At 44.2% G+C, this 26,201-nt stretch overlaps 1 protein-coding gene across 1 annotated transcript in view; it reads right to left on the reverse strand.

Annotated features, from left to right (window-relative positions):
* Nucleotides 1-25,516, reverse strand: part of LOC123770294 (calcium-activated chloride channel regulator 1) — a 238,110-nt gene extending 212,594 nt beyond the window's left edge. Inside the window, exon 1 of the mRNA XM_045762003.2 lies at nucleotides 25,223-25,516. The gene's annotated coding sequence lies outside the window, so the exon portion shown is untranslated. The remainder of the gene's footprint in view (nucleotides 1-25,222) is intronic.
* Between the last annotated feature and the right edge of the window lie 685 nt (nucleotides 25,517-26,201).

Below are 26,201 nucleotides of genomic sequence, written 5' to 3' on the forward strand. Positions count from 1 at the left end.
TAAAGTCCAATCAGTTAAAAAAGTGTACTAATTTTGAGTACAAATTATATTTTGAGGTATTTCAAATTATTTTACTAACTGGGTTTGTAAATATCTATCCCCCACAACACCCCATGTTCTGCACCCAGTGCTTGCCTAAAGTGACCTGAATAATCGCTTTAAAACAGAACAACACACAATTATCAATATCACACGAAAGCTCTGTTTATACACGCTCTTTTTTTGGCCAAAAATCTACAAAAAGCTTGATTTCATAAATATATATATATATATATAATATATATATATATATATATATATATATATATATATATATATATATATATATATATATATATATATATATATATATATATATATATTGAGACTATATTGGGGATGAAGTAATGATGAAGTAGCAATGACCTCAAGGGGTGATTAAACAATCACAGCATGGGAGCGATTTTTCGCACCCATTTAACAAGAATACTGGTGGCGATAACCGAATGTTGGCGCACACTAGAAACACGCGCACATGCACGCACGCGCACACACACACACACACACGCCAGAATCAATATGTTGACAAAACATGTATACTTTCTCATTGTTGTCATCAGATGTTTCGGAGAATTACCTCCTATAATCAAAGCTAAAACATAAAACAAATCAATAAAAAAATCCCAAGTTAATAATTGTTTCCATTTTTGTTTACCCTTTTAGCACAAAATATTAAAACTCCATATAATCCCTTAAGATATATATCACTGCAGTAGTCAAATCCACAATTTAACATAACGGGTAACCCGTCATCGACCTCTGATCGGTGTCAACCCGTCATCGACCTCTGATCAGTGTCAACCCGTCATCGACCTCTGATCAGTGTCAACCCGTCATCGACCTCTGATCAGTGTCAACCCGTCATCGACCTCTGATCAGTGTCAACCCGTCATCGACCTCTGATCAGTGTCAACCCGTCATCGACCTCTGATCAGTGTCAACCCGTCATCGACCTCTGATCAGTGTCAACCCGTCATCGACCTCTGATCAGTGTCAACCCGTCATCGACCTCTGATCAGTGTCAAACATCAACCTTCCAAAATAGCAATCGTATCGACGTCACTAACAAGGGTTGATAAAACTCACAGGGGAGCGCCCACCGGAGATGTCAACAAGGAGCCAGAGGAGATCGAACAGCACAGGACAATACCTGGAACCTGTTTTCATTCAGGTAGGCGGGTGGCGGGCCCAGCGCTTATCACAGTGGAGGAATGAGACGGGAATGGAGGAATGATGCTTGTACAAGGACCAAGCAGCATCCCACCGCGGCGTCTGAATACATCAGCCTCGCTAAGCATATTCCTATTGGCAAACAGTTGCTGAATGTCGCGTCGTTATGAGGGGGAGAGAGAGAGGGTGTGTGGTAGGTCTATTAGACCGGCTTTAAGACAGCTTGACGGTGTATGCGACTAGCCTGGGTCTACTAGATATATATATATATATATATATATATATATATATATATATACGTACGAGTAACCACAGGGAGATATTCAATCAAATCCTAGGTAAAGCTTTAAATTTTAAACAAGTATCAGTAACGATTAGGAACATAGGCTTCTTCCTATGGACCAAACATTTGCTTACTCTCGAACTCAAACCACCGAAAGAGCGCAGCACAATACACATGTGAGCACAATATCCAAACTTGTTAACGAAGCACGTAGGTCACTCGATGTTGACACGCGCGCGCGCGCAGTTGAGTGGACAGCGCTGTGTACGTAATCAAAAGTTCCGGGGTTCGATTCCTGGTCGAGATAAATGGCCAGAGTATCATTCACCCGATGCTCCTGTTCACCTTGCAATATAGGTACCTGGGAGTTAGACAGCTGCTACGGGGAGCATTCTGGGGATGAGTGTGTATGTGTGTGTAAAATATATGATATAGAAATGACAGCAAAAAAAAAAATCGGGAATCAGTACATTAGATAAATGGCGACTAGAAAGATGGGGTCCAAGAGCTAATACCTCGATCCTGTAGGCACATATAGTAAATACACACACATCATAGTGGTAAAACTGACTATTAACGCATAACCTTCAATTATACGATAATCATATATGATAATCTAAACTATATAATGCCTTATATAAGAGTATGAGCCACCGTAAACGGAAGCCTAATTAGTTGGCTTCAACGGTAGCCTAATTAGTTGGCTTCAACGGTAGCCTAATTAGTTGGCTTCAACGGTAGCCTAATTAGTTGGCTTCAACGGTAGCCTAATTAGTTGGCTTCAACGGTAGCCTAATTAGTTGGCTTCAACGGTAGCCTAATTAGTTGGCTTCAACGGTAGCCTAATTAGTTGGCTTCAACGGAAGCCTAATTAGTTGGCTTCAACGGTAGCCTAATTAGTTGGCTTCAACGGTAGCCTAATTAGTTGGCTTCAACGGTAGCCTAATTAGTTGGCTTCAACGGTAGCCTAATTAGTTGGCTTCAACGGTAGCCTAATTAGTTGGCTTCAATTTATAAATGAAATTTCAATTACCAGACAACTGGAGAGTAACGAAGTCTTACAAAAATAAGGACCACGTGAGTCTACTTCAAGGAGAAACTTCCCAGTGATCCTGACCAATTAAGACGATACGCACTGTATGCAGCCCATTCTTTTCATTTAATTGCCACTTCGTAAAAAAAACCCAACCTAGCCTAACCCAAAACGCGGGAACGCAGCCAAACCCCAACCCAATCTATCCAAGAACGATTCATAGAAAACGTAGATATTTACGAGCCGTTGCTTTTTCATATATGTATTTGTAACGTTATTTACGTAACAAACGTGACCTATTGAGGCGAGCAAGTACTTTGCCCTCTTAATTGGTGCCACACCAACTACTCACTGCTGGGAGAGAGAGGATATTCAAGATGGTTGTCTACACTGGACGGTAGAGCGACGGTCTCGCTACTTGCAGGTCGGCGTTCAATCCCCGACCGTCCAACAAGTGGTTGGGCACCATTCCTTCTCCCCCCCGTCCTCATCCCAAATCCTTATCCTGACCCCTTCCAAGTGATATATAGTCGTAATGTAATGGCTTGGCGCTTTCCCTCCCTCCCTCCCCTTTTCAAGCAAATACCAAAACATTGTATACATTTGATGTAGAAATGGCTGTATACAATGTATACATTATATACAACCTTTCTATTACGTATATTTTTTTAAAGTTATATAATAGATTTATGTAATACTAAGCCTGTATGACTATACAACTCTTGGACAGGCGATAAAGCTGACGAAGTGAAAGAACTCTGTCCATATTGTATATTTGTATATTTAACTTGTATATTCACGGTGTATAAAAGAGCAAAGCAAGTCCCGCTGTTTCCCTAGGTATCTCGCCAGGTATACAACGTGATTAATTCATACACCAGCAACGGCAGCTTCTCAACTTTTTTAGTGTCAGAGTGGTTGACAAATGGAATGCATTAGGAAGCAATGTGGTGGAGGCTGACTCCATACACAGTTTCAAGTGTAGATATGATAGAGCCCAATAGGCTCAGGAACCTGTACACCTGTTGATTGACAGTTGAGAGGCGGGACCAAAGAGCCAGAGCTCAACCCCCGCAAGCACAACTAGCTGAGTACAACTAGGTGAGTACAGATGGTGGAGGCTGACTCCATACACAGTTTCAAGTGTAGATATGATAGAGCCCAATAGGCTCAGGAACCTGTACACCTGTTGATTGACAGTTGAGAGGCGGGACCAAAGAGCCAGAGCTCAACCCCCGCAAGCACAACTAGCTGAGTACAACTAGGTGAGTACAGATGGTGGAGGCTGACTCCATACACAGTTTCAAGTGTAGATATGATAGAGCCCAATAGGCTCAGGAACCTGTACACCTGTTGATTGACAGTTGAGAGGCGGGACCAAAGAGCCAGAGCTCAACCCCCGCAAGCACAACTAGCTGAGTACAACTAGGTGAGTACAGATGGTGGAGGCTGACTCCATACACAGTTTCAAGTGTAGATATGATAGAGCCCAATAGGCTCAGGAACCTGTACACCTGTTGATTGACAGTTGAGAGGCGGGACCAAAGAGCCAGAGCTCAACCCCCGCAAGCACAACTAGCTGAGTACATCTCATTCTTACGTAGTAATAGTGAGCATCTTAGTAGCAGTGTACCTTTAATGAGTCTATTAATCTTCGCCAGAAAATATATCTCCCTCATTGGCGGCCCGACGCTAAATATATAAAAATATTGCATTATATGCTTTCCCAAGGCCTATACACCTCTATTAAAAAGATTAATTACACGTTTGACAGGACTCTTTTGTCTGGTGGGGAAAAGGCTCGTTGAGTATTCATATTCATATCCTGTCGAGGAGGACTCATTACTTGGTGAAAAATGTTAATTGCCTAATATATATGCGCATCATTTCTCAATTTTGTAAAACATTTTGGGTAACAAATGAGCGTGTGTGTGTGTGTGTGTGTGTGTGTGTGTGTGTGTGTGTGTGTGTGTGTGTGTGTGTGTGTGTGTGTGTGTGTGTGCTTGTTCTGGTATGAATGCGGATATGAATATGTATTACGCGTGTATGAGTACTCACCTAGATGGACTCGCGTAGTTGTGCTTACAGGGTCGAGCATTAGCTCATCTATCTCGCCTCTTCATCGCGTGATCAGTAAAGTTCGAAGCCTCAGATGATCGGTAAAGTTCGAAGCCTCAGATGATCGGTAAAGTTCGAAGGCTCAGATGATCGGTAAAGTTTGAAGCCACAGATGATCGGTAAAGTTTGAAGCCTCAGATGATCGGTAAAGTTCGAAGGCTCAGATGATCGGTAAAGTTTGAAGCCACAGATGATCGGTAAAGTTTGAAGCCTCAGATGATCGGTAAAGTTCGAAGCCACAGATGATCGGTAAAGTTTGAAGCCTCAGATGATCGGTAAAGTTCGAAGCCTCAGATGATCAGTAAAGTTTGAAGCCTCAGATGATCGGTAAAGGTTTAAGCCTCAAATGATCGGTAAATTTCGAAGCCTCAATTGATCGGTAAAGTTCGATGCCTCAATTGATCGGTAAAGTTCGAAGCCTCAGATGATCGGTTAGGCTCCATCTACCTGCTTGACGAAGCCAGTGGATCATCGCTATTAATCTGTGCCAACTGTAGAGCATCTCAAGAGGCAAGGTAATTAGCAGGAGAAAACGCTAATTCAATATGGCACTTGGAAATTATTTATGGACTAAGGAGCCGAGATATGAAGGAGTAAAGGTGCCCAACCACTTTCAACTATTGGGGGATCGAACGCGGATCTGCACGTGTGGTCAAGCGGGGGCAGAGTTATGGTATGAAGTAATGCGTCTTGTTAAGAATTATTCCCCGAAAAGAGCATATAGATGCCCTATAGTGCCACAATACGCATGTATGTATGACGCATACATACATGCGTCTCTGTGTATGCGTATGTCAAATTTCACGTAAGCAGATAAGCTGAGCTCACATGTATAAGCTTACTGACTGATCTAAGGAAAATATATTTCAGATTCCAGTAAATCAAAAGCCGATATTTATCAAAAGGTTTGAGAATTTCAAAATAAAAAGCAAGAGGCTTAATTAAAATTGTATACATACGACCGCTGGGTTGTTGCCTGACTGCTAATACTCCCAGGATGTGTATAGCACCTACATGTGTATACACGATTGAAGGAATGTATATTATTCAATTGAATAATAAATATACATGTATTATATATTCAATTCGGTTGAATAACTGAAAAATTACTGGATTGTGTATATATATATATATATATATATATATATATATATATATATATATATATATATATATATATATATATATAATATATATATATATATATTATATATTATATATATATTATATATATATATGTATTATATATATATATTATATATATATATATATATATATATTATATATATATATAATATGGATATGGGCAAATAGCCTCGGCTACCATCATCTTTTATACGGTTTGATGGTCGAGTGGTTAAGGTCTCTTGTACACTAGTTGCATAGTGCTCCTGGCAGTATGGGTTCGAGTCACTTATGGGGTGTAGAGTTTTCAGTTGCATATATGCCTGGGGACCATTCAGGCTTGTTCGCATATATATAAATATGTTTTATAACGATATTTGCTGGATAACTTTCAGTAACTGACAAAGGCTGAAGGTCTGTGGACAGTTCTGCCGGCCCTGTCATTCATGGTATGGACAATTTTGATTGGCCTCATTTGCATACTCTCAGCCAGGAACGGCTGCTTTGTAAAATACAATGATTAACAGCAAGGTTCTGGGCCAGTCTCGGCCTCCGCCTTGTGGAAACGTTTTTCTGAAACGTTTGTAACAAGTGATTGTACTTGTTTAGCGAGGCGTTAAACGTTTTTTTTTTTTAATTGGCGGAGAAAGTCACCCATTTGGATATGGAATTGGATATGTCTAGGTTTATTTTTAATTGGTGTATTATAGTATGTAATGGGAATCATGTCAGTCCATACTCAGCGAGTGGAAGGCTCGAGAAAGATTGGTTCAAGCATCTCAAAACGGTTTATATTAGCTATGAAAACCAACATGAAAACAGTCCCAAAAACGTTGATTCAACTCTGATCTCATACTACTAAAACACCTTCATTGAACACCGAGCTGAGACAGTGAACATACTAGTTGAACACCAGTCAGAATACGGTTTTCTTCTCTTCCGTCTGTGTTTAACACTGTACCTGAACCTTCATAACCCTTCCACATACAGCCTTACCCCTTCCACATCCAATTGTACCCCTCCCACCAATAATTCTCTTCCATTACATCTATAACTCTATTTTCCGCCCCTTATCCTTAACTTTCACCTAAAACATTTCCCCTTCCTATCTTCAAATCTTCCGCCTCCTACCTCTTGCCCCCCTCCCACTGTTACAGTGAGTGAAGGTTAATTACATAATGTAATGTTTGAGGTAACTCCCGGACATGTAATTACGCTACAACGTGATCAAATCCTCAGTCTCGATGCCTGTCACCTATATGGACAAGTTGCCTATACAAGGTCTCGTTCGTGTTGGTGTGAGAGGCTGATGCTGTTAAAAATTCGCTACCTGGAACAAAATGTCCCAAGTAGCACGGGCTATGGTGAGCCCATCATTGTGAGAGGCGTTATATACCGTTTTGTAGACCCATAACATAATGACTGGTCTCGCGGACTGGTCGATATTGATGTTGTAGAAGTAGTTATAAGACTTTCAGCTCCTGTAGGGAAATTTCTCACGACATCTGAGAATATATATATATACTAAATTTTACTATCGTTCCCATAATGGGGATCAACACGCCTATTTGCTGACTTATATATAAGCGTTTACTTTACGCTACACCACTTCCTCTTTATTCAGAACTCCGGTCTCTCAACACCACTTTGCAATGAGTCACTTGGGTGGGTTCGATACGTGCAACAGTTGAGTCTCTGGCAGGAAAGCCACTGACTCACTTGATGGGTGTGATGAGTCAGTGAATCACCCGCCACTCCTCCTTTCCTCTCCTCCCCCCCCTACCCCATAACTGCTAAATTGAACTCTGTCATGCAAGTAGGGCAGAGGCCAATGGGAGAATGGGGAGAGACTAAGGAGGGGGGGGGGAAGAGAAGATTGCTAACGAGTCAGATGAGACAGGGCAGCTGGGCATGTTTTGTGGCAGAGGAAGATAGACATTAAGCGTTTTTTCTTGTCTATCGAAGTATCGAATGTGTGACATTTTTGAGAAACATTGTGTTCGCATTGATACCAAAACACCGTCTCTGAAGATATATTACTAAGAGGTCTAAAACTCCTCCTGAATGTCGTCTTCACATCCTCGCGCGAGAAACAAAGACGCCATAAGCAAATGAGACAGCCGGTGTTATTGTGACTTGCGTGACGGGTCTGGTAACACATGAAGTACATGTGTTATACTCGCTGTACACATGAAGTACAGCGAGTATAACGCTTGCATGTAAGTCTCGCCCCCTGTCCCAACCTGCGCGACGGACTCGTGCTCGGCCACCATAAAGCCAACATTATGGCGCCGCTTCTCTCACCGTCAGCGATAATCTGTACATGGGAGAACTCTTCCCCCCTCTGGGCAAATTATCGCCATGTTGCTTGTTCAAGTTTTAGGTCGATATGGCATTGAGGATTCTCTGGTGCCTCTCGAGCTTGGTGACAATGTTCGCTTGTGTTTCGTAATGTTCTTGGTAGTCCAGTTTACTGCCATGGCAATTTATTGGTAGATAAATCACTAAAAACAAACTATTGTAACGATAGAGATTTTGAGAGAAAGTCCCACGTTAGCACCACAAGGTGACCCCTGTGTGATGGTAAACAAACACACACACACACACACACACACACACACACACACACACACACACACACACACACACACACACACACACACACACACACGGGTGGTAAGCGAACAAGGGAACACAGGGGGAAACTGAGTACCCAAATGAGCCACAGGGACGTTAGAAAAAACTTTTTCAGTGTCAAGAGTAGTTAACAGATGGAATGCATTAGGCAGTGATGTGGTGGAGGCTGACTCCATACACAGTTTCAAATGTAGATATGATAGACCCCAGTAGGCTCAGGAATCTGTACACCAGTTGACAGTTGAGAGGCAGGATCAAAGAGCCAGAGCTCAACCCCCGCAAGCACAACTAGATGAGTACACACACACAACATACATGTTTATATACATACGTCGGTGAATAACCTAAGATTCCAGTACCTGGTCCCTTAAGCCTATATCCCATCATAACTAAGAAAAGTTTTTGCATCCTTGCATCACAGTTTGAAATGTTGAAATCCAAATAAATTGTCTCAAGTCAAGTCGGTTTCAAAACGGTTTAAAAATATACTGAACATAAATATCCGGTAATGGACGATGAGAAATAATCTGAAAAAAAATGCCATTCGCGCCTAATATACACAAAATTCATTAAATATTTTGATTAGATTTACAATCTCTGCTCTCCTCCCCAACAGTAGTCAACCAGAGAGAATGGTCTTAGTCTGTCTCCTATCCTTACACCGGATGAGAGGCCGCACAAGTAAAGGACACACATCCAGCTCCCTCTAACACACACATGAAGTACTAGACGTGTTTAAATTTATATAAAAGCATCCCAGTATATACCTCACGGCCTAGTTTGGTCAGAGACCGGGCCGCGAGAACCCTCATCCCGGAAACCAATGCAAGGTAGGGCTTTAAACACTTTTGGGTGAGATGAATGGACCAAGCTGCCCTCTTACCGAACACTACATTTTTTTTACGCTATTGACCCCAACGTAAAAATTGCCGTTGTATAAGGAAATTAAAATCGACGCAATATTGACCCGATTCATGTTTGTATTGATTATCGACTCTGTGGATTAGGTGGGCTGCTTCTGGGTAAGCAAAACCGCTGTTTTTTCACGGAGTGGTAAAGGAGGGACCGGGCTGCTTATTGAGTCCGGCTGTCTTCAAGGGTGCAGAGATTTGCCCAGTAAACCGAGGCCAAGGTACCTCCTTCCACCTCGCCTTCCTCATTCCTCGCCTCATTTGACACCATTCTTGGCACAGAATGACCCCATAACCGAGAGCAATGCTTCTGCATGGAGCCTGAAGCCGTCTCACTGTAGTGCCGTAGATCTATTATTGGATTGTCGATACCTGGGTGCCTCTCTCTTCAACGACCCGGCAGGTTACCTGAGGTGCGGTAATTGGTAGGTGCTGTCCGGAGGGGGCAGGGGCCGTCCGGAGGGGGCAGGGGCCGTCCGGAGGGGACAGGGGCCGTCCGGAGGGGGCAGGGGCCGTCCGGAGGGGGCAGGGGCCGTCCGGAGGGGGCAGGGGCCGTCCGGAGGGGGCAGGTGCCGTCCGGAGGGGGTAGGTGCCGTCCGGAGGGGGTAGGTGCCGTCCGGAGGGGGTAGGTGCCGTCCAGAGGGGCAGGGGGCCGTCCGGAGGGGCAGGGGGCCGTCCGGAGGGGGCAGGGGGCCGTCCGGAGGGGGCAGGGGCCGTCCGGAGGGGGCAGGGGCCGTCCGGAGGGGGCAGGGGCCGTCCGGAGGGGGCAGGGGCCGTCCGGAGGGGGGCAGGGGCCGTCCGGAGAGGGCACGTGCGCTACGGTTCTGCTTCACCGCTGAGGTTCTCTTACCGCCCCTTCAACGTGATGATTAGAATGTAATTTTTGGCACCGGAGAGATGAACTGTGGCCAGAAGGAAGCTGGAGGAAACTCTGGTGGAGGCCCGTAGCGATTCTGACGTGTATTCGATCGTCGTTTGAGGTCTTGTACCGAGTAGGTGTCGTATTTGTGCACACAAATATGACACCTACTCGGTACAAGACCTCCTCGTGGAGGCCACCTCACCAACCTCCAACGACAGCACGGCTCAGCCAAAGAAAAAACGGAAGACCTAGAGGTCTACACTAACCCTACCAGCTCCTTAACTGGTACAACCAGCGTGTTTTCTCCAGGGCTGAAAACCACCATGAAGACCCCATCCATCCCCCAGATCTTTAGTATCAGCTATTGATACAGATAATGGCTCCAAAGAGCCTCCACTTACGGGCTCACCATAGCCCGTGCTACTTTGAACTTTTTGTTCCGAGTTGCTGAATCTAAAACAACGATCGTCTGAGCTGGGTATAGGGGCGAAACGCTGCTGTGTCATAGGCGAGAATGGAGGCTACTGTAGGAAGGAGTCTACAAATGCTCCCAGAATTGGCTTCAGTCGAGAAACAGGGAAAAACCAGATTCAGCATAGGAGAGGAATGACCAGAGTGCAACTTGCCTAGGGAAAGGCGAGGTAGAGTGCAACTTCCCAGCACTGCTGTATTTTCCCCTGGGGTTCCCTTCCCCGCGAGCAGCAACATATCATCAGGTGATAGGAGGAGAAATACTCACGTGTGTGTGTGTCTGGGCTTACGAGGCTGGCAATAGCAAGGCATGAACCCCCAAGCCCAAATCCGAGCACAATTAACGCCCCAAAACGCTAGTTTTCCCTCGGGGGGGGGGGGGGATGGGACACGTTCTGTACGTGTCCCATTCCCCCAGGAGCAGGATATAGGATATAGGAGCTCCCCAGGATATAGGAGCTCCCCAGGATATAGGAGCTCCCCAGGATATAGGAGCTCCCCAGGATATAGGAGCAGGTATATCTACCTCACGAATGATCAACATAACCGGTAGATTTGTGTTCTTAAAAGAGGGGCAAAATGCACCACCAGTTTACAGCCGCCACAGTCACTCGAGCTAAAGGAAGCATTATGCTTTCTGAACTATATATGGAATATTGCGCTGTGTGGCGCTCGACCGGTCTGTATCTGAATTACTGTGGAATGTGTGTAACGATCTGGCACTGCAATATATGTGGCCCTATTTCACCGAGGTTGAGAGAGATATTCCCTACGGTCACATTACCTCTGTGTGGCACCAAGTATTTACTGCAATCTGAGTTAGCCCAGAGCAGAGACATAATTTTCCTTTAAGATTATAGAAGAAAAAATAATGCTGTAGGCAGCATTAAGATTAATGCTGCCTACACCATTTTATGTTATGTTAAATCCGCAAACGCGCATGCATGCTGATGAAGAAGAAAGATATTCATTCGTACTTTCTGCGCACCACCGCCACGCATTATCTTACGCACCAAATATCTGAATAGAATAAATGTATAAAATGGAATTATCAAGGGATAGTAAAACCAGTATGACTATTAAGCAGTTGTAAAGACTATAAGGACCAGTAGCTGGGATATGAGCTGAACGAATTACTCCCCCAACTACTTTGCACCATCGGGGATCGAACACCTACCGGGCAAAAAGCAAAGCCGTCGCTGTACCGACCAGTCCAACTAGATGGGACAAAGTCACCATAAATAACCCTGGTATTATCTGGCTCCTCTCTCCAGAAGTGCGTGTTGCCTCTATATTTATGCCTTGGTCAGAACACCTTCCTTTCGCGAAACTTTGTATTCGGTCTTGTTTTGAGAAATCCAATTTGTGCCAATACGCACAAAGCGAATGCTGTTGTTGGAAAAACCAGGACCTGGTTCGAGTGTCGGGTGAATGTGGTTATACCACACCATCGGTGACGGAGATTTATACGTCAGCTTTGGTTATACCGATGACGTGTTAGCTACATTGTGAAATATTAATGGTGTGTGTTCTGTACACTTTGGTTACAGTATGAGTGAGGTTAGTGTCGTGTGTGTGTGTGTGTGTGTGTATGTGTGTGTGTGTGTGTGTGTGTGTGTGTGTGTGTGTGTGTGTGTGTATGTGTGTGTGTGTGTGTGTGTGTGTGTGTGTGTGTGTGTGTGTGTGTGTGTACTCACCTAGTTTTATTCACCTTGTTGTGCTTGCGGGGGTTGAGCTTTGGCTCTTTGGTCTCTGCCTTTCAGCCTCTTAAGCGTGTGTGTGTGTGTGTGTGTGTGTGTGTGTGTGTGTGTGTGTGTGTGTGTGTGTGTGTGTGCGCGTGTACGTGTATGTTAACGCCGGGTTTGTGTACATGCATTGTCTACAGCAAACAAACCATAGGGCATAGCAGAAGGCAGATGCAAAAGACCGCTTATTAACAATGATAAAGAAAACCTACTTGTCTAGACTACAAGACTGCGGAGAATTAACGAATCAAACTTTAAATATATATATATTATATGTATATAGTTTAAATTCGGGTTTGCGAATTATAATACTCTTTCTCCCTAGAAATACACGTTCATGAGATAAAATAATACTCTTTCTCCCTAGAAATACACGTTCATGATAGTGAAGATGGTAAAATAGTCTCGATAACCCATTGTATGGGAGATGGCCCGTCCAGTACCTGAAGTTCAAGAGAGCCCCACTCAAGAGTACTGTTACTGGTGGTTGTAAAACTTCCTGACGATCGTGTATCGTCCACAAAGTTGCCATTATTGACCACAATGAAACTCCCATCCAACAAACCAATTGAAAAAAATGTTATATACACTATTGTGAAATATTTTAAATACAAAAATCTTTGTCATTCTATGTTATTTAACACCAATTATTATTCTCGCGAGCTATAAAAACCACTTGGACTAAGTTATTATTAATGTAATTAAAATCAGCAAGAGTGTAGTGTGTGTGAGGGCCGCTGAAAGTCTCCTCACTTCCGGAAAAATTGGAGAAAATATTACGTTATTTTATTTAGACATCTACGTTACTTAATGCTTGAAAACTTTGGCAGCTAAGTTCATTTCAAGCTCTTTGATAGTGACCAGGCTACTTGGCTGTGGACCAGAGACAATATTTGAACCACAATGTTCAATTTGTGCCTTCACCACATGTGTGAATAGTATTTTATGCGTTATTTACACACAAAATATCTGCTGCATGGGTGACAGCTTCTCCCCCATATCTACTTACCGTGGCTTTGCGTCCTGCAGAGGCCACGCCAGAGCGCAACTACATAGATTATCCTAAGTAGACATTGATGACATTAGGCTGGTCTCAAGGAGACGCTAGCCCCTCATACGTAATTGTTGGCCCCGTGAATTATCCTCTTTTTTCCAACAAGTACAAACAAGAGACCGGGAGAGAGGAGGGAATGAGGCAGGGTAGAGGAGAAAGAGGGTGTAGAAGAATCCTATGAACTATCGAAATATGTTGCGTATATAGGGGTGGGGGCTAGCGATTTGAGGTGGGACTAAAAATCAATTTTGGGTGGAGCATGGTGATTTTTGGGCGGAGCATGCTAATCCATGGGATTAGCCAGCCTCGCCTCGTGAGGCTGGCTAGCACTAGCAACAAGACCACCAGATTAAGTATAGAGGTCGTGAGGACCAATGCTAATCATTGCTAGTGATTAGTGATCAATGCTAGCCGTGAGGTCCTCACGGCTAGCATTGATCATCTCTCCTGAACCAGTAAATTAACCTTTCTAATGAACAGAACGATGAGCACCATACTAAAACTTTTACGACACCTCCGCTGGGAACGCTGACAGATGAAAGCCCTGTTCGTTGGTGTCAACGAACGAGGTCAAACATCCGGACGGCCTCGTTTATCCAAGATTTAAAAAGACCTAGATAATCGAGAGGTAGCAAGCCTACTGTTTCTATTTCATATAATTCAACAGAGTCGTTGCTCAACCGTTGAAGATGGATGCTGCTAAGATGCCTTGTATTTGATGAATAAAAACAAGATGCATCAGTTCATCTTTCATAACTTGCCTCGTCTGCAACAAAATGAGGTTAGCATCGTAGTAGAAAATGACATAAGGGGAGTTGAAGGGCCTCCAAACACACACACAAGCACGAAAACTTAAAGCATCTCCCTTGTAAGCCTGACAATGACTACACACAAGCAACAAAGGATAATGTTAATTCATATCAATATATATGCTGATGATGCACAACTATTGACAAGGTTCAGAACAGAGGAGGAATGCGATGCGCTACAACAGCAACTCTGCAACCTCCAGAAAAAAATCAATGCTTTCTGGACCGAAATGCATGGCTGCTGGGGAGGGGGTGAAAGGCAGCTTCCTACTTCACACAAAAATATTTGGAAGTAGACGTAACCCTTAAATCGAACACCAGAGAAACCAATTATAATTGTGTCGACAGAAAATGTCGAGCCTGGCCTTAGGTCGGATTCAGGGAGTAGAAGAACTCCCGAAGCCCTCTCCAGGTATGCTAAACTGCCTATCTTGAGGTTATCTTTAGATGATTTCGGGGCTTTTTAGTGTCCCCGCGGCCCGGTCCTCGACCAGGCCTCCACCCCCAGGAAGCAGCCCGTGACAGCTGACTAACACCCAGGTACCTATTTTACTGCTAGGTAACAGGGGCATAGGGTGAAAGAAACTCAGCCCATTGTTTCTCGCCGGCGCTTGGGATCGAACCCAGGACCACAGGATCACGACTACAGCGTGCTGTCCGCTCGGCCGACCGGCTCCCGGCCTAAGGACCAAATAGTCTTCAATAACTTGGATAACGGAATCTTGCGAGTGTTAGTTACATCGTATGAAGCTCTTTATGCTGCCCCGACATGGAACCACGTACCAATAAACTAGAAAAGGTCCAAACATATAAAACAAGACTCGTTCCTGAGTTAAGGAGACCGAGCTATAAAGAAAGACTGAGGTAACTGAATCTTGAGACACTGAAGAAAGTGAGAAAAAATGGGAAACATGATAACGACATACAAGATTTTAATGGGAATTGGCCGAGTGGACAGAGAAGCAATGTTCAAAGTGAATTGCAGCAAATGGTGGGAACACAGACGGAAACTGGATAGATAAATGAGTCTTTAGAGATATCAAGAGAAACTTGTACAAGATTCCTAAATAATGGAGTAACTTAGATGGTAAAGTTATCAAAGGTAACTTTATTTACACTTTGAATTTTTCTTACGTTTCTGAGCTATTACACTAAATTACAAATGTGCAAAAGGCGGGTCTAAGGTACTGAAGCTCAACCTTGCAAGAGCACGTAGGCAAGTTCATCTAGGTGAATACACCTGCTCGCGTCAAACGAATCTGACATAAAATGCTGATAAAATGGGGGAAGAGGCGGAGTAGCCGATAACCATCTCGCAGAGTGTAATGTATTCACCCTGGTGGCGCCGCCCTAAGAGAGAAGGGGAAGGAAGGAAAGGTGGCGAAATGGAAGATGAATAAGAACAGGAGAGAGAGAGAGGCAAGGTAAGTGCAGGAGGGGGATCGATTAGCGGGAAGGAAGAGGAATAAGGATAAAGGATGAATGGGTGGGGGAGGGGAGGGGGCATGGGAGAGAAGAGAATCTCGTTATCTTGAGTTATCTTGAGATGATTTCGGGGCTTTAGTGTCCCCGCGGCCCGGTCCTCGACCAGGCCTCCACCCCCAGGAAGCAGCCTGTGACAGCTAACACCCAGGTACCTATTTTACTGCTAGGTAACAGGGGCATAGGGTGAAAGAAACTCTGCCCATTGTTTCTGCCCATCGAACCCAGGACCACAGGATCACAAGTCCAGCGTGCTGTCCGCTCGGCCGACCGGCTCCCTCGGTATTCTAGAAACGGTACGGTATCCTCGGTATCCTAGAGAACACGGTATCCTAGAAACAAAAGGGGAATGTGAAAGAGAATCACTCTCTTTTTTATCCCAAACAAGAGGAGACAAAGAGAATAGACAACATAACAAAAATACATTAAAGGTAAAACTATACAAAAGCCTATCCCGAAGACAGGAGGGAGGGGCTGGTTTTTGACGGGTTTGGTGGTTGGTGGTTGTGGGTTGTGAGGGGTTGGTTGTGGGTGGTGACAGGCAGGTTGAGGGAGACGGACAAGGCAGTAACAAGGGTCGGAGTAACAGTAAGAATGTCACCCCCGTCGGCTAAAAATCACTGTGTCAGGACGACAGGATCACAACCTCTTTCCGGACTCAGTTATGGCTGACATATCACTCCTGTCAGCAGGACTTGTTGATGTTGTAGTGACAGACAGGAGGAAGTTGTAGTGGAAGGGGGGGGGTGATAGGGGGGTGATGGAGACCGTGAAAATAGCAGTGAGGGGTGGATTCATCAATCCACCACACAGCTCAACACCACACACACACACACACACACACACACACACACACACCAAAACACAACACACACCACCACAACACACACACCACAACACACACACCACCACAACACACACACCACAACACACACACACCAACCACAACAACACCATAAAACACGAACATGATATCTAACAATTGTGGCTAAGAAAGAGCAACAACCGAGCAAAGCATGATAACCAAGAGCGAAAATCCTGGCCTGGAGCCATTAATTATGATCCTTAGCTCGTCTTCTGTTCTAAACCCCAGACATTAATCTCCCCACAGACCAAAAATTATAGCCAGGATTTAACAGGGTTGGTCATGCAGAAAGAAGATTGTGTGTAGTTTACATTACTTAAGACTATTTGGTAAGGTCTTGTGGTCCTCCCAAACATGGTAGTTAACAGCTCCCTAAAACTAGCTGGTTAACTATAGCTTAGGGAGAACCACACGTGGCTCCACAAGTGAACCACATGTGGCTCCACATGTGGCTCCACAAGTGAACCACATGTGGCTCCACAAGTGAATCACATCATGGACCTGTAGTAACATATCTGTAATTGTCTCTCACAAGTGTTGCCTTTCTATTTTTGAACCTGATTAATATATAATATATATATATATATATATATATATATATATATGTGTGTGTATATCACGAAAATAAACACGTGATTAAGAATGTGACAATGTCAGACCACGGAGGAAAAATGAAACAGGAAATTTCCTTAAGTACTTTCGTATATTAAATACATCTTCAGAAGGTGAAGATGTATTTAATATACGAAAGTACTTAAGGAAATTTCCTGTTTCATTTTTCCTCCGTGGTCTGACATTGTCATATATATATATATATATATATATATATATATATATATATATATATATATATATATATATATATATATATATATATATATATCAAAGGTTTTCCTTAAACACCCATATTAGTATCGCCAGTTAAGACTTTAAGTCTTAGATAATTGTAGTACGACCCTTGTCTCCAAGAGGCAGCGAAGCGTCTTTAAGTAGCTTGAAAAATAATCTGCTTAAAACCCTGTGAACCACGAGACATATATCATTAGATTTACCCAGAACTGCCTCCTAGGAGATGTATAGCCCTATAAATATGCTCGAGTGAACAATCTGTCACTTCAGGGGCTATTCATGCCCGTGCCACCTCTTGGGTGGCTTAATCTTTTATTAGTATATCAGTCAGCGGTGACCAGCTTACCAAGATAGTCAAGTAAATTGTCCTCTTACACCACCCACTGCTTGCTGGACGGTAGAGCGACGGTCTCGCTTCTTGCAGGTCGGTGTACAATTCCCCGACCGTCCAAGAGGTTAGGCACCATTCCCTTCCCCCCGTCCCATCCCCAACCCTTATCCTGACCCGTTCCAAGTGCTATATACTCGTAATGGCTTAGCGCTTTCCTTTGATTATACTTGACGTCGGTGTATACACGGCTTTCTGTGGCATGCTGGGTGTTATGGGAGGGTGGTGGTGGGAGGTGATTGAGAGGGAACCATTCCCCAGGCCCCTCGTGTTGGGTCTCTAAGGTGGGGAAGGCTAACAACCCGCTTTGATCGTCTGAGCAAAGGCCTCGCTCCCTGCAGGGCCAGTGTTCGATTCCTGATGGTCCAAGGGAGTTGAACACCGTTCCTTCAATCTGTTTTCATATTCGAGCTCTTTGTTCTTATATCCCTTCCAAATGCTGTATAGTTACACAAACCGTTTTTTTCTCTTTCTTATCTTACCTATGGCTCTTAAGAGTTGAGCTGGAGCACGTCCTGGTAACTGGCAGCTCCGTTACCATGACTGGCAGCTCCGTTACCATGACTGGCAGCTCCGTTACAGTGACTCCATCATGTCTGTGTCTGGACTAAACTTCGATGGCGGTAAGTGGAGCTATGAGTCCTTAATCGCTCACAGGAAGAATCCTCACGTTGATTAATAATAAGATCTAATACTCTTGCTATCTGCAAGATCCAAAATCTTCCGGGGTTTGGCCACGACTCCCGCAGTCTCTCTGTGTCACACAGAGGCTGTGTGGTGGAGGCTGACTCCATACACAGTTTCAAGTGTAGATATGATAGAGCCCAGTAGGCTCAGGAACCTGTACACCTGTTGATTGACGGTTGAGAGGCGGGACCAAAGAGCCAGAGCTCAACCCCAACAAGCACATCTAGGTGAGTACAGAAGACTACGGGAGGGAACATACAGGGAAACAACGAGAAAAATAGAACTAAGGCGAGTGGGTTAACAAAAATTGGACGAGAGAGAGAGAGAAAGGAGAGAAAACCTTACCAAATACCTCTGAAACTACCATCTTAACCTTACCAAATACCTCTGAAACTACCATCTTAACCTTACCAAATACCTCTGAAACTACCATCTTAACCTTACCAAATACCTCTGAAACTACCATCTTAACCTTACCAAATACCTCTGAAACTACCATCTTAACCTTACCAAATACCTCTGAAACTACCATCTTAACCTTACCAAATACCTCTGAAACTACCATCTTAACCTTACCAAATACCTCTGAAACTACCATCTTAACCTTACCAAATACCTCTGAAACTACCATCTTAACCTTACCAAATACCTCTGAAACTACCATCTTAACCTTACCAAATACCTCTGAAACTACCATCTTAACCTTACCAAATACCTCTGAAACTACCATCTTAACCTTACCAAATACCTCTGAAACTACCATCTTAACCTTACCAAATACCTCTGAAACTACCATCTTAACCTTACCAAATATCTCAGCAATTTACCAGCTGGTATCTCCAGTTACTCATCAACTGCCCACGAAGTTAGCTTTTGAACTAAAACTGAATTTTTTTTTGCCTTAAAGCTATTTAAGGCGGGGACTTTGCTTTTGCTTTCAACTATCACCTTAAGAGCCACGTCCAACACCTCGCATATAATATTGTAAAGTCATCATAGCGCCATATCCAGAGCCTGGTATAATACCGGACTCTCAACCATAGAGCCATGTCCATCAGCCGGTGTAGCACCAGACATTAACATGGACAAATGCCCGGACCAATCAGCTATCTTTTTCCCATGAAGGATTTAGGTGAATAGTTGTGTACAGTTGGCGTTGCTTCCAGCTGAAATATGGCCCAAACAGTGTATGCGAAACTACAGGGAGACCGCATTGCAGCATCGAGTTCAACAGACTGTATGGACATAGTCGAATACAGGAGACGATTGCAACATCGAGTTCAGCAGACTGTATGGACATAGTCGAATACAGGAGACGATTGCAACATCGAGTTCAGCAGACTGTATGGACATAGTCGAATACAGGAGACGATTGCAACACCAGTGTGCCACAGTGTCTATAATATACCGAAGTAACATAATTCAACTTTAGTTAACTACTTTAAATTACCTTTTGTATTTTGTTTTGTTTTAATACGTTAGTGGCTTTCATACACAGTCGCTGTACCGACCAGTCGAAGTTGGGGATGTGGTCAGTGACGCGATGGCTTCCCCCTCTTGGAGGGTCGGCGTTCGAGTACCGAGAAATACTCAAGACGGGACAGCACCAGTGATATAAATAGTATTAGCATTGCTGTTGGGTCTCTGGATTTGAACGTTCTCATAATCCATCTTATCATGTTCACCAGATCACACACTAGAAGGTGAAGGGACGACGACGTTTCTGTCCGTCCTGGACCATTCTCAAGTCTCAACAATCGACTTGAGAATGGTCCAGGACGGACCGAAACGTCGCCGTCCCTTCACCTTCTAGTGTGTGGTCTGGTCAACATACTTCAGCCACGTTATTGTGACTCATCGCCTCCATCCAATCATTTTCCTGGCCGCCGCCGCTCTATTTGCTCTGTTATGTTCACTAAATGTCAGGTCGTCAGACATAATTCCCAGATCTTTTACATGTTGCTTTTTCTTCTATGTGTCTGATTGTGTCCTGTACCATGTGTCCTATACCCTGTGTCCTGTACCCTGTGTCCTGTACCCTGTGTTTCGTTTAACTTCCTCGTTTCCACCATACCTCAGTACCTGGAACTTGTCAACGTTAAACATCATGCTATCTTCAGTTCCCAAGTCGAAAACTTTATTAATATCTGCTTGCAGTTTTTCAGTGTCTTCTACATAGGAAATTTTCATGCTGATATTTGTATCATCTGCAAAGGATAACACGAAGCTGTGACTAGTATTTTTGTCTATATCAGAGATAAGAATGAGAAATAGCAGCCGTGCAAGGACTGTGCCATAGGGTACAGAGCTTTTCACTGCACTTGGACTTGATCTTATTTGATTGACCGTCACTGCATTCTGTTCGATAGAAAGTTGAAAATCCAACGCCCCAATTTACCCGTTATTCCTGTTGATCTAATTTTATGAGTTATCACTCCATGGCCACATTTGTCGAATGCCTTTACATAGTCTGTGTATACAACATCTGCATTTTGATTTTTTCTAAGGTTTCTGTGATTTGGTCATTGTGGTTGAGTAACTCTGAGAGACAGGATCTTCCCGCTCTAAATGCACGTTGTCTCGGGTTGAGTAGCTTGCAGGACATCTTGCAAGCGTTGCACAGTGACATTGGCACCCTCTTCACAGGCGGAGCAGCGCCCTCTATTGCAGCACCGTAAGTCACCCTGGGGGGTAAGTTAGTCACTCTAGAGGGAGAAGTAGTTACCCTGGGGGGAGGAGTGACTGGATCTGGAGCTTCCTTTAATCAGTTACACATCATTGCAATAAAACTTTGCAAGATATGCCACATGGCAGCGAACGTAGCAGCAACAGGAATGGATGCCAAGGCTTTGCTTCACTGTGGCAAGGTCACTGGAGTCTGAGAATATGTTGATTGTTCTGAACTTGGAACTCACTCATATGAAACCCAAAACGAGAGACAGATGCGAAGCTTGAAACACAATACGTATACACAGCTGAACCAGCCACAGTAGCCCACTGTAGGGAACCCACAGTAGCCCACAGTAGGGAACCCACAGTAGCCCACTGTAGGGAACCCACAGTAGCCCACTGTAGGGAACCCACAGTAGGGTACCCACAGTAGCCCACTGTAGGGAACCCACAGTAGCCCACTGTAGGGAACCCACAGTAGGGTACCCACAGTAGGGGAATCCACAGTAGCCCACACTAGGGAACCCACAGCAGGGAACCCACAGTAGCCCACAGCAGGGAACTCGGTGTACAAGCTTAAACATCCTGCATTCAGCGTTCCTGGTTGTGTTCACAGGTGTGCATCACAGCGTAAGCAGAACATATTACCGGAAGTTGAGGTTGCATGAGTAAGTTTACCTTTTGTCTTCATTTAACCCCCCCCCCTTCCTCATTCTTCACTCCTTCCTATCTCATTCCCTGCCTCATTTCCTCCTCCCTGCCTCCGTCCTCCACTTTCCTTATCTAGTTATCAATGGCATCTAGATCAAAAATCAACTATTCCCTCTAATTTAAAATTTTCATGAAAATTCATAATACAAATAAATGATGTGACTGTGAACCCTCGTGTTTACATTTCCAGAGAAACAAAATCATGAGCATTCTCTAAATAGTTTAGGATAGACAGTTTAGCATTAAGTCACCAGTATGGTAAAACACCAAGATTTTAAATATGTGTGTGTGTGTGTGTGTGTGTGTGTGTGTGTGTGTGTGTGTGTGTGTGTGTGTGTGTGTGTGTGTGTGTGTGTCTGAGAGTGTGTGTGTGTGTGTGTGTGTGTGTGTGTTTGTGTGTGTGTGTGTGTGTGTGTGTATGTGTGTGTGTGAGTGTCTGAGAGTGTGAGTGTGTGAGTGTGTGTGTGTGTGTGTGTGTGTGTGTGTGTGTGTGTGTGTGTGTGTGTGTGTGTGTGTGTGTGTGTGTGTGTGTGTGTGAGTAAATACATCATAATCACATTAAAATAACAATTGGCCGAAAGATCACCTCTCGACTCTCACAGGAATTCTTAGTGATGCAAACACAGGAAAAATGAGACTGAAAGACACAGCTTGGGCCTACTGGTGTTCAGCAGACTAGGAAACACAAATATAGATGCTCAATACATATGAATACATATGTTAAGAGGCGATAAGCCACAATAACGTGCTCGAAACGTCGTCAATTCATCCTTTTCAAATTTGTAGGGTTGGATGTCATACATGTTTCTTTTTTTCACTTCGAAAATATTCGATGGAATTTATTCACCATAAATTCACCCCGGATTTAATTATGCTCCTGCTAAAACACCACATTTTAGCGAATAAATTTGTTGAATAACAAATTAGACGAGAACCTGGAATGTATTGTGTAATTCCCAAAATATTTCCCCTCTATTTTTTTCTTTCATTTCCTCGTATATTTCAGCTGGCGAAATGGCGGGTAAATTCGTTTCATTACGTCATGTCCGTCCACTAGAGGCGAGTAGTTGTTATTTGCCCGGTGAGCTTAACCATGTGTGAGGGAGAGGCAGGGAGAGAGAGGGAGAGAGGGAGAGAGGGAGGAGAGAGGGAGGGAGGGAGGAGAGAGAGAGAGAGAGAGAGAGAGAGAGAGAGAGAGAGAGAGAGAGAGAGAGAGAGAGAGAGAGAGAGAGAGAGAGAGAGAGAGAGAGAGAGAGAGAGGGGGGAGGGAGGGAGGGGGAGGGGAAGGAGGGAGGAAGAGAAAGAGGAGAGGGGGGGAGAAGGTGATGACCATATTTTATTTATCTGAAGAACAATAGCCTATAACGAATTGGAGAGAGAGAGAGAGAGAATTCCAGAAACAGAAATGGAGAATTACAAAGGATTTGTTCAACTTAAAAACAACAGTATACAACAAAAGGGGCAAACATAAGCAAGTTGAAAGGCCAAATCTGTGTCCTCCCCGAACTAAAGCCTAGTTACCGAAAAGCCATCCGAAATTCCCCCCCCCCCCAATCCCCCACAACGTGGGTCAAAGGTTTCTAACTCCCAAGGAATGTGCGTGTGTCCCCCCAGCGAGCGCCTAGCTCTCATACGCTCTGCCGAACCTCATCTTCCAAGAGTGGGTTCTCTAAGCAGAATTCCATAATCACACTTCGTGGGCGTATTTCTTCTGGAGCAGAAGAAACCTCGTGTCACGGGTGATGGTGAAAGAATGGGGGGGGGGGGGGTTACAGGAAGCTGTATTTTACTCGTTAGTATCATAAGAGAATGCACATCTATGTTCATTTATTTTTCTTTCGGACGTTTCGGGGATAATTCTACATTATTGCTTTATATATAACTGTTTTATATAATAATATACTTAGCTGCTTCCGGAAAGTCTAAAATAGGGATAAGGAAGTCTAAGATAAGGATAGGGAAGGTCTAAAATAAGGGGGCAGAGAAGGTCTAAAATAGGGGCAGGGATGGTCTAAAATAAGGGGCAGGGAAGGTCTAAAATAGGGGCAGGGATGGTCTAAAATAGGGGCAGGGAAGGTCTAAAATAAGGGGCAGGGAAGGTCTAAAATAAGGGGCAGGGAAGGTCTAAAATAAGGGGCAGGGAAGGTCTAAAATAAGGGGCAGGGAAGGTCTAAAATAAGGGGCAGGGAAGGTCTAAAATAGGGGGTCAGGGAAGGTCTAACACAAGACAGGGAAGGAGATTATTATCATTCATATAATTTAGTTTTAATCGTCCCTGTGAAACAGGTAGAACTGCAGCTAAGAGGGTATTCACCTCTCTTGACACAGTACCCAACCACTTGGTCTGGACGGTAGATCGACGGTCTCGCTTCATGCTAGTCGGCGTTCAATCCCCGACCGTCCACAAGTGGTTGGGGCACCATTCCTTTTCTCCCCCTCGTCCCATCCCAAATCCTAATCCTGATCCCTTCCCAGGGCTGAATAGTCGTAATGGCTTGGAGCTTTCCCCCTGATAGGTCCCTTCCCTTCTCTGACACAGTCGGTGAATAAAATGTTTGTTACTACACGTAGTGTGTGTGTTGGAGGTCCCAGAGCCACTGGGTCGCCCAGACGGTGTTTCAGAGATGATCCGGACAAGGGCGTAGAGAGGGGGCTACGAATGGTGGGGAGGTGGAGCATTTGGGAAGGGTGATGGGGTGGGTGGAGCATTAAAGAGGGGGGGTGGGGAGTGGGGTGGAGCATGAGGTTCGAGCCCCATAATGTGTCTGGAACTCAGCAGAGCGTGTCCTGGGAGATGCGGGGGAATGCCATTATGCGCTAACTTTGAGTCCATCATCAATCTTATGTCCTTCGATACACAAACTTAAGTTTTGGTGTGGTCAATGTTGTCTTTTTAGCCTGCTAGAGAAATGTGGTCGTTCTGCACCGCCTGCTGCTGCTGCTGCTGCTGCTGCTGCTGCTGCGTGCGTGTGTACTCACCTAGTTGTGTTTGCGGGGGTTGAGCTCTGGCTCTTTGGTCCCGCCTCTCAACCGTCAATCAACAGGTGTACAGATTCATGAGCCTATCGGGCTCTGTCATATCTACACTTGAAACTGTGTATGGAGTCACCCTCCACCACATCACTTCCTAATGCATTCCATTTGTCAACCACTCTGACACTAAAAAAGTTCTTTTTTAGTGTTCTTTGTGTGTGTGTGTGTGTGTGTGTGTGTGTGTGTGTGTGTGTGTGTGTGTGTGTGTGTGTGTGTGTGTGTGTGTGTGTGTGTGCGCATGCGTGTGTGTGTGTGTGTACAAGAACAAGTTATAACTTACCAGGGTCACCAAGGGTGTAGGAGAGGTTCCTATCAGCGAGGTACTGGGGCGTGAGATATATAGTCCTGCCAGGCCGCCCACAGCCGCCCACCTGCAGGGTCCAGGGCGTGTGGGCGTAGACGGGGTGGGGTCGCGTTATGGTGATGGCCGGAGGCGTGGTGGGCACAAGGGTAGAGTCGAAGGCCAAGCCGCAGCGGGTGCTGGACCAGTGGGCGGGCACAATCACCGTCACGCTCCTGAAGAAGGCCTTGCGGCGGGTAGCTTGGTATAGCACGGACGAGGCTCTGTCCAACACCTCCTGGAACACATACAAAGCCATTGTGAGTCGCTACCATCATAAAAAAATAATTTTGGAGAGTTAATTTTTCAATTACCCTCGACAGTGAAGAAAAACAGTAAGAAATATTGAGAAGATTCGTGTTAGAATGATTAATCTTACCCTTTCGGTCATTTTCAACAACATATGTTTACAAGAAATACTGCTACCAATATATATATATATATATATATATATATATATATATATATATATATATATATATATATATATATATATATATATATATATATATATCAGGTTTAGATCTGAGATAGGGTATATTGGGCCAAGGCTTGCTTGGCTATACTAGGTTACCTTCTTTAGTTTTCCATTTTTAAGTCAGTCCTTTAAACTAATTCATTAGTATAACACAAACATTAGTATAATTCATTAGTATAAATTCATTAGTATAAAATATACTAATTCATTAGTATAAAACAATGGACTGATGATCTCTTTGAGATCATCAGTCCATTGTTTCAATGTTTCACCAAATAGATGTTATAAATACTATCATTACAGGAGGATGGACTTGACTATCATTGATGGACTTGTATAATCAACTTAAATGATTATTGAACCTTAACCTGCCTAACTACTTCCCTATCTCCCCCCCCCCCCTGATAAGGGCACTAACCACGTCTCTCTTGCAGCTGACAC

This window comes from Procambarus clarkii, chromosome 42 (genome assembly GCF_040958095.1).
Source record: "Procambarus clarkii isolate CNS0578487 chromosome 42, FALCON_Pclarkii_2.0, whole genome shotgun sequence".
In the NCBI taxonomy this organism is placed as follows: Eukaryota; Metazoa; Arthropoda; class Malacostraca; order Decapoda; family Cambaridae; genus Procambarus; species Procambarus clarkii.